General features: G+C 36.9%; 1 non-coding gene across 1 annotated transcript; it reads left to right on the top strand.

The window, feature by feature from the left end:
• Positions 1–6,147: 6,147 nt before the first annotated feature.
• On the top strand, positions 6,148–6,249 carry LOC123326083. The gene has a single exon (XR_006540870.1). It is a non-coding gene; the product is annotated as a U6 spliceosomal RNA (small nuclear RNA).
• The last annotated feature ends 1,759 nt before the right edge of the window (positions 6,250–8,008 follow it).

The raw sequence follows: 8,008 nt of genomic DNA, 5'->3' as shown, positions 1-8,008 counted from the left end.
AAGGAAACCATCTTAAGGGCAGTTAGGGGGAAGAGATTCCTTACGTAGAGAGGGAGGAACATCAGAATAACGTCAGACCTATCCACAGAGACCTGGCAAGCCAGAAAGGCCTGGCAAGACATATTCAGGGTACTAAATGAGAAGAAGATGCAGCCAAGAATACTTTATCTGGCAAGGCTTTCATTTAGAATGGATGGAGAGATGCAGAGCTTCCATGACCGGCAGAAGCTGAAAGAATATGTGACCACTAAGCCAGCCCTGCAAGAAATATTAAGAGGGATTCTATAAAAGGAGAAAGACCCCAAGAGTGATATACAACAGAAATTTACAGGGACAATCTATAGAAACAACGTCTTCACAGGCAACATGATGACAATTAATTCATATCTTTCAATAATCACTCTCAACATGAATGGCCTAAACGCTCCCATAAAATGGCACAGGGTTGCAGATTGGATAAAAAGACAGGACCCATCCATATGCTGTCTACAAGAGACTCATTTTGAACCTAAAGATACATCCAGACTGAAAGTGAAGGGATGGAGATCTATCTTCCATGCCAGCGGACCTCAAAAGAAAGCTGGGGTAGCAATTCTTATATCAGACAAATTAGATTTTAAACTAAAGTCTGTAATTAGAGATACAGAAGGACACTATATCATTCTTAAAGGGTCTATCCAACATGAAGACCTAACAATTGTAAATATCTATGCCCCCAACATGGGAACAGCCATCTACATAAGCCAACTGTTAACCAAAATAAAGAGTCATATTGATAACAATACGTTAATTGTAGGATACCTCAATACTCCACTCTCAGCAATGGACAGATCATCTAAGCAGAAAATCAACAAGGAAACAAGAGCTTTGAATGATACATTGGACCAGATGGACCTCATAAATATTTACAGAACATTCCACCCTAAAACAACAGAATACTCATTCTTCTCGAGCGCACATGGAACTTTCTCCAGAATAGACCATATACTGGGTCACAAATCAGGTCTCAACTGACACCAAAAGATTGAGATTATTCCCTGCATATTCTCAGACCACAGTGCTCTAAAACTGGAACTCAATCACAAGAAAAAATTTGGCAGAAATTCAAACATTTGGAAGCTAAAGACCACGCTGCTCAAGAATGTTTGGGTCAACCAAGAAATCAAAGAACTTAAACAATTCATGGAAATCAATGAGAACGAAAACACATCGGTCCAAAACCTATGGGATACTGCAAAGGCAGTCCTAAGGGGGAAATACATAGCCATCCAAGCCTCACTCAAAAAAATAGAACTTAAAGAACTAGAGAAAAAGCAACAAATGATGCCTAAGCCATGCATTAGAAGAGAAATAATTAAAATTAGAGCAGAAATCAATGAATTAGAAACCAGAAACACAGTAGATCAGATCAATGAAACTAGAAGTTGGTTCTTTGAAAGAATTAATAAGATCGATAAACCACTGGCCAGACTTATCCAAAAGAAAAGAGAAAGGACCCAAATTAATAAAATTATGAATGAAAGGGGAGAGATCACGACTAACACCAAGGAAATAGAAACAATTATTAGAAATTATTATCAACAACTATATGCCAATAAACTGAGCAATCTGGATGAAATGGAGGCCTTCCTGGAAATCTATAAGCTGCCAAGACTGAAACAGGAAGAAACTGACAACCTGAATAGGCCAATAACCAGTAACGAGATTGAAGCAGTGATCAAAAACCTCTCCAAAAACAAGAGTCCAGGGCCTGACGGATTCCCTGGGGAATTCTACCAAACATTCAAAGAAGAAATAATACCTATTCTACTGAAGCTGTTTCAAAAAATAGAAACAGAAGGAAAACTTCCAAACTCATTCTATGAGGCCAGCATTACCTTAATCCCCAAACCAGGCAAAGACCCCATCAAAAAGGAGAATTTCAGACCGATATCCCTGATGAATATGGATTCCAAAATCCTCAACAAAATCCTAGCTAATAGGATCCAACAATACATTAAAAGGATCATCCACCATGACCAAGTGGGATTTATCCCTGGGATGCAAGGGTGGTTCAACATTCGCAAATCAAGCAGTAACCTCTTTGACCGCCCACAGCAACTTCTTTCAAGATACATCTCCAAAAGCTAGTGAAACAAAAGCAAAAATGAACTTTTGGGACTTCATCAAGATAAAAAGCTCTGCACAGCAAAGGAAACAGCCAACAAAACAAAGAGGCAACCCACAGAATGGGAGAAGATATTTGCAAATAACACTACAGATAAAGGGCTGGTATCCAAAATCTATAAAGAACTTCTCAAACTCAACACCCAAAAAACAAATAATCAAGTCAAAAAGTGGGCAGAAGAGATGAACAGACACTTCTCTGAAGAAGACATACAAATGGCTAACAGACACATGAAAAAATGTTCATCATCATTAGCCATCAGGGAAATCCAAATCAAAACCACACTGAGATACCACCTTACACCAGTTAGAATGGCAAAAATGGACAGGAAAAGAAACAACAAATGTTGGAGAGGTTGTGGAGAAAGGGGAACCCTCTTACACTGTTGGTGGGAATGCAAGTTGGTACAGCCACTTTGGAAAACAGTGTGGAGGTTCCTCAAAAATTTAAAAGTAGAGCTACCCTATGACCCAGCAATTGCACTACTGGGTATTTACCCCAAAGACACAGATGTAGTGAAAAGAAGGGTCATATGCACCCCAATGTTCATAGCAGCAATGTCCACAATAGCCATACTGTGGAAAGAGCTGAGATGCCCTTCAACAGATGAATGGATAAAGAAGATGTGGTCCATATATACAATGGAATATGACTCAGCCATCAGAAAAGATGAATACCCAACTTTTACATCAACATGGATGGGACTGGAGGAGATTATGCTAAGTGAAATAAGTCAAGCAGAGAAAGTCAATTATCATATGGTTTCACTTATTTGTGGAACATAAGAAATAACATAGAGAACATTAGGAGAAGGAAGGGAAAAATGGGGGGGGGAATTGGAGGGAGAGATGAACCATGAGAGACTATGGACCTGAGAAACAAACAGGGTTTTAGAGGGGAGGGGGGAGGGGGGATTGGTTAGCCCAGTGATGAGTATTAAGGAGGGCACATACTGCATGGAGCACTGGGTGTTACACAAAAACAATGGATCATGGATCACTACATCAAAAACTAATGATGTATTGTATGGTGACTAACATAACATAATAAAATTTAAAAAGGAAAAGAAAAGAAAATACTTTGAATTGAATGAAATTGAAAATACAATATTATGAAAAACTATGGAATCCGCTGAAGCAGAGCACAGAGAGAACTTTATTACATTAATATTTACATTAAAAAGAGAAGTCTCCAATCAATGACCTAAGCTTGCATCTCAAGAAAATAGAAAAAAAAAAAGGAGCAAATTAAAATCAAAGCAAGCAGGGATGCCTGGGTGGCTCAGTCAGTTAAACGTCTGGCTTCAGCTCAGGTCATGATCTCAGGGTCCTGGGATTGAGCCCCACTTTGGGAATACCTGCTCAGCAGGGAGTCTGCTTCTCCCTCTCCCTCTTCCCCTTCCCCCCCTGCTGGTGTTCTCTCTCTCACTCACTCTCACGCTCTCTATATCAAATAAATAAATAAAATCTTTAAAAAAAAAAACCTCAAAGCAAACAGGGAGGGAAATATAACAATATATCAGAAATCACTGAAATTTAAAACAAAAAAAATAGAGAAAATAACATATAAACATGTTCTTCAAAAAGACTTTTTAAAAAAGATTTATTTATTTTAGAGAGAGAGAGCAGGGGAGGGAGGGACAGAGAGAGAGAGAATCTCAAGCAGACTCCACACTAAACGCAGAACCCAAAATGCGGCTGGATCTCACAACCCTGACATCATGACCTGAACCAAAACCAAGAATCAGACGCTTAATTGACTGAGCCACCCATGCGCCCCTCAAAAAGACTTATAAATCGATCAGCTTCTAGTCACACTGACTAGGAAATATATACAAATTGTCAACATCTGGAAAGAAATATTTTCTAAAGACATTAAAACGTTAACATTAACATTAACATTAAAATGTTAATAAAGGAATATACTATACTAAATGTGAAAATATAAATAAACAAATTCCTTGAGAAACACAAACTACCAAAGCTCATTCAAGAAGAAATAGATGATCTGAATAGTTCTATCTCTATTAAAGAAATTGAATGTTTTCTTAAAACTCTTCTAACAAGGAAAATTCCAGGCCCAGCATGGCTTTACTGGAAAATTCTGTCAAATATTTAAGGAGGAAATAATGCTAATTTGACATAGAATTTTCCAAAAAACAGAAGAGAAGGAAATACTTCCCTAATCATTCTATGAGGCTAGCATTACCCTGAAATCAAAACCAGATATTACCATACCTATCATAACAAGAGACTCAAAAATCCTCAAAAATAATTAATAATAATAACAGCAAATCAAATTCAGTAACACAGAAAAGGAATCATGAATTATGACCAAATGAAATTTGCCCTCAGAATGCAAAGTTGGGTCAACTTTTGGAACTCAATCTATAGAAATCATTATATCAAGAGACTAAAGAAGACAAACCCTATGATCATTTCAGTAGATGCAGGAAAAGCAAAGTTTCACACCCATTTATGATAAAAAACTCTCAGTAAACTAAAAATAGAGAGGAACTTAGCTAACCCAATAAAGGATACCTTTTAAAAAAATAAAATCCATAAGAGACATCATAATTAATAATAAAAGAAGGAATGAATGTTTCTCCTTAAAATGATGTTCTCACCATCCTTATTCAACAACACATTGAAAGTCTTAGCTAATACAATAAAGTAAGGAAAACAAAAAGAAATGAAAGGGTCTACAGACTGGTAAGGAAGAAATAAAAATCCCTATATATTTATGTCAAAAATCCCAAGGAATCTAAAAATAATCCACTGTAACTAATGAGTAAATTTAATGAGGCAAGATACAAGGTAAATAATCAAAAATAAATTATATTTCTTTGCATTGCCAATGAACAATGGTCAAATGTTAATTTAAAAATCAATACTCTTTATAATAGAACTAAAAACAAGCATGAAATATCGAAGTATAAATTCATCCAAATATGTACAGTGTCTGTGTACTGAAAACTATAAATCACTTCATGAATTGGAAGTGTCAGTGTTGTTAAGTGGTCAAATTCCCCACCAGCTGATCTATAGATTCAATGCAATCCCAAAGAAATCCCAAAGAAAATCCCTGAAGGATATATATACATATTTTTTTCTTAATATTGACAAACTGATTATAAAACTTACATTGAAAGTAAAAAGAACTAGAATAGCTCAAACAATTTTGGACAGGAAGAACAAAGTGGAGGACTCATGCTATCTGATTTCAAGACTTACTATAAAGCTACAGTGGGTTTTGATGAAAGAATAGACACAAAGACCAAAGGAACAGAATAGAGTACACAGAAGTAGATTTACACCATGTAAGTATGGACCATTGATCTTTGACAAAGTACAAAAACAATTCAGTGGGGAAAGACAGTCTTTTCAACAAAAGTTGCTCTAACAGTTATAATTCAAGTGCAAAATAAATAAACCTTGACCTACAATTTGCACTGTATTCAAAAACTAACTCAAAATGTATTGTGTAAAATCTAAAATGAGAAATGTGTAGAAGAAAACATACAAAACTTCTAACTGCATGTTTGGTAAAATTTCTTAGATTATGATCCCAAATATCCAATACATAAAAGGGAAAAAATTTTATCAATTAAAAATCTTCTGCTCTATAAAGACTCTGCTAAGGGAATGAAGGAAGCCAGGGGTGCCTGGGTGGCCCAGTTGGCTGTGTTTTCCTTTGGCTCAAGTCATGATCCCAGGGTTCTGGGATCAAACCCCAAGGTGGGCTTTCTGCTCAGCAAGGAGCCTACTTCCCCTTCTCCCTCTGCCTGCTGCTTCCCCTGCTTGCACTCTCAATCTCTCTGTCTCTAATAAATAAATAAAAATCTTAAAAAAAAAAAAGAAAGAAAATGAAGGAAGCCAAAACTGAGAGAAAATATTTACAAAACCTATATTTGAGGAGGGATTTGTTGTTGTTTCAGAATATTTAAAAAACTCTCAAAATTCCAAAAAAGAAAAAAGTGCTTGCTTCAGCAGCAGGTACCCTAAAAATTGAAAGGATACAGAGAAGAGTAACATGGTCCCTGCATGAATTACTCACAAATTCATGAAGTGTTCCATATTTTTACTGGATGAAAGTGGCAAAAGGTATAAGCGTCCAGTGATTAGATAAGTAAGTACTGGGAATGTAACGTACAACATGAGGACTATACTTAACACTGCTAGTGGTACATTTGGGAAAGTTACTAAGAAAGTAGATCCTAAAAGTTCTCAACACAAGGAAAAAACTTTTTTTCCCTTTTTCTTAAAATCTATGTGTAATTTTAACTGAACCCACTTGAGTTTGCTCCTCGGTGAGTCAAAAACTGCACCAGGTGAGTTGTCCCAGGAAGAAAACTTTATTTGCAGCAAATAAGGAGATCACAGCGAATGGCTTCCAAAGCCCTGACTCTCCCAGAGAGGGTGAATGGGTTCCTTTTGGTTAGGGTTAGGATGAATGTTTAGATAGGGAAGTCTTGTCTTTGTATGCAGAGGTGGGGATAAGGTCCTGCATGTGCCTTAAGGAAACATGCCTATACACATACTGTATGTTATGTAAATGAGGCTTGTGTTCCACCTTGGGTGGAGATATCAGTACTATAATGAGGTAAACATAATTGTCGGTCATTCCAGGGGTCACCCCATGGTCCCTCTGCATAGGCATGAGTTGGGGGGTAGGGGTAGGCTCAAAGAGTCTGGGTTGTCTGGGCCAGCAGGTGGTCTTGTCAGGGCAATCCCATCACCTGGGGTAGGGGGTGGGGGTTCCAGTTTCATTAGCCTGAGTTAAGAGGAAAGCCTGAAAGAAGAGTTTAGGGAAAATGTAAGAGGTTAGTGAGCACAAGCAGGTGGGCAGTAAAGGCCAGGTCTTGGGGTCTAGCTGGTGACAAGATGATGAATGTAACTAAACTTAATGTGGTCATCATTTCATAATACATGTAGGTCAAGTCATTGCACTGTACAGCTTAAACTTACAAAGTGACCTACGTCAATTATGTCTCAGTAAAACTGGAGGAAAAAGAAAAGAAAGGAAAAGAAAAGTTCAGTTAGAAAATGGCAAAATATGCCGCCTGGGTGGCTCAGTCCGTTAAGCGTCTGCCTTTGGCTCAGGTCATGATCCCAGAGCCCAGGATCAAGTCCCGCATCGGGCTCCCTGCTCAGCAGGAAGTCTGCTTCTCCCTCTGACCCCTCCCCCTCTCATGCTCTCTCACTCTTTCTCTCAAATAAATAAATAAAATCTTTTTAAAAAATGGCAAAATATTGAAATAGACACTTCATCAAAGATTTGAATTTGGAAAAAAAAAGATATACAAAAAGATGTTCAACATAATAATTAGTAAATGCAAATTAAAAGTACAATGACCTCTACATACTTGTTAGACTGGCTAAAAAGTGAAACAAAATAAACAAGCAAAACAGAGCAACTGGAACCTTCATACAATGCTTTTGTGAATTCAAAAATGATATCACCACTTTGGAAGCCAATTTGATGATTTCTTATAAAGTTCAACATACACAGGTTACCATAAATGTATCAACTCTGCTTTTGGAGATTTTTCCACAAGAAATAAAAACATATTCAAACAACACTTGTACATATATGTTTAGAGCTGCTTTATTCATAGTTGCCAGAAAAAATTAGAAATAGCCCACATGTATTGCAGTTGGTGAATGGATAAACAAATCCATTTACTTGCTTTTCATGGAATACTACTCAACAATAAAAAGGAAAACTACTGATACACACCAATAGGAAAGACTCTCAAATGCATTATTCTCAGTAAAAAAAAGCTAAGCTCAAAAGATTACACTTATAATTCCATTTTTATAATGTTCAGTATTATATGTA

Source organism: Neomonachus schauinslandi, chromosome 10 (genome assembly GCF_002201575.2).
Source record: "Neomonachus schauinslandi chromosome 10, ASM220157v2, whole genome shotgun sequence".
Taxonomy (NCBI): domain Eukaryota; kingdom Metazoa; phylum Chordata; class Mammalia; order Carnivora; family Phocidae; genus Neomonachus; species Neomonachus schauinslandi.
Note: the sequence above shows the minus strand (reverse complement) of the source record. Positions and strands in the feature narration are given on the sequence as shown.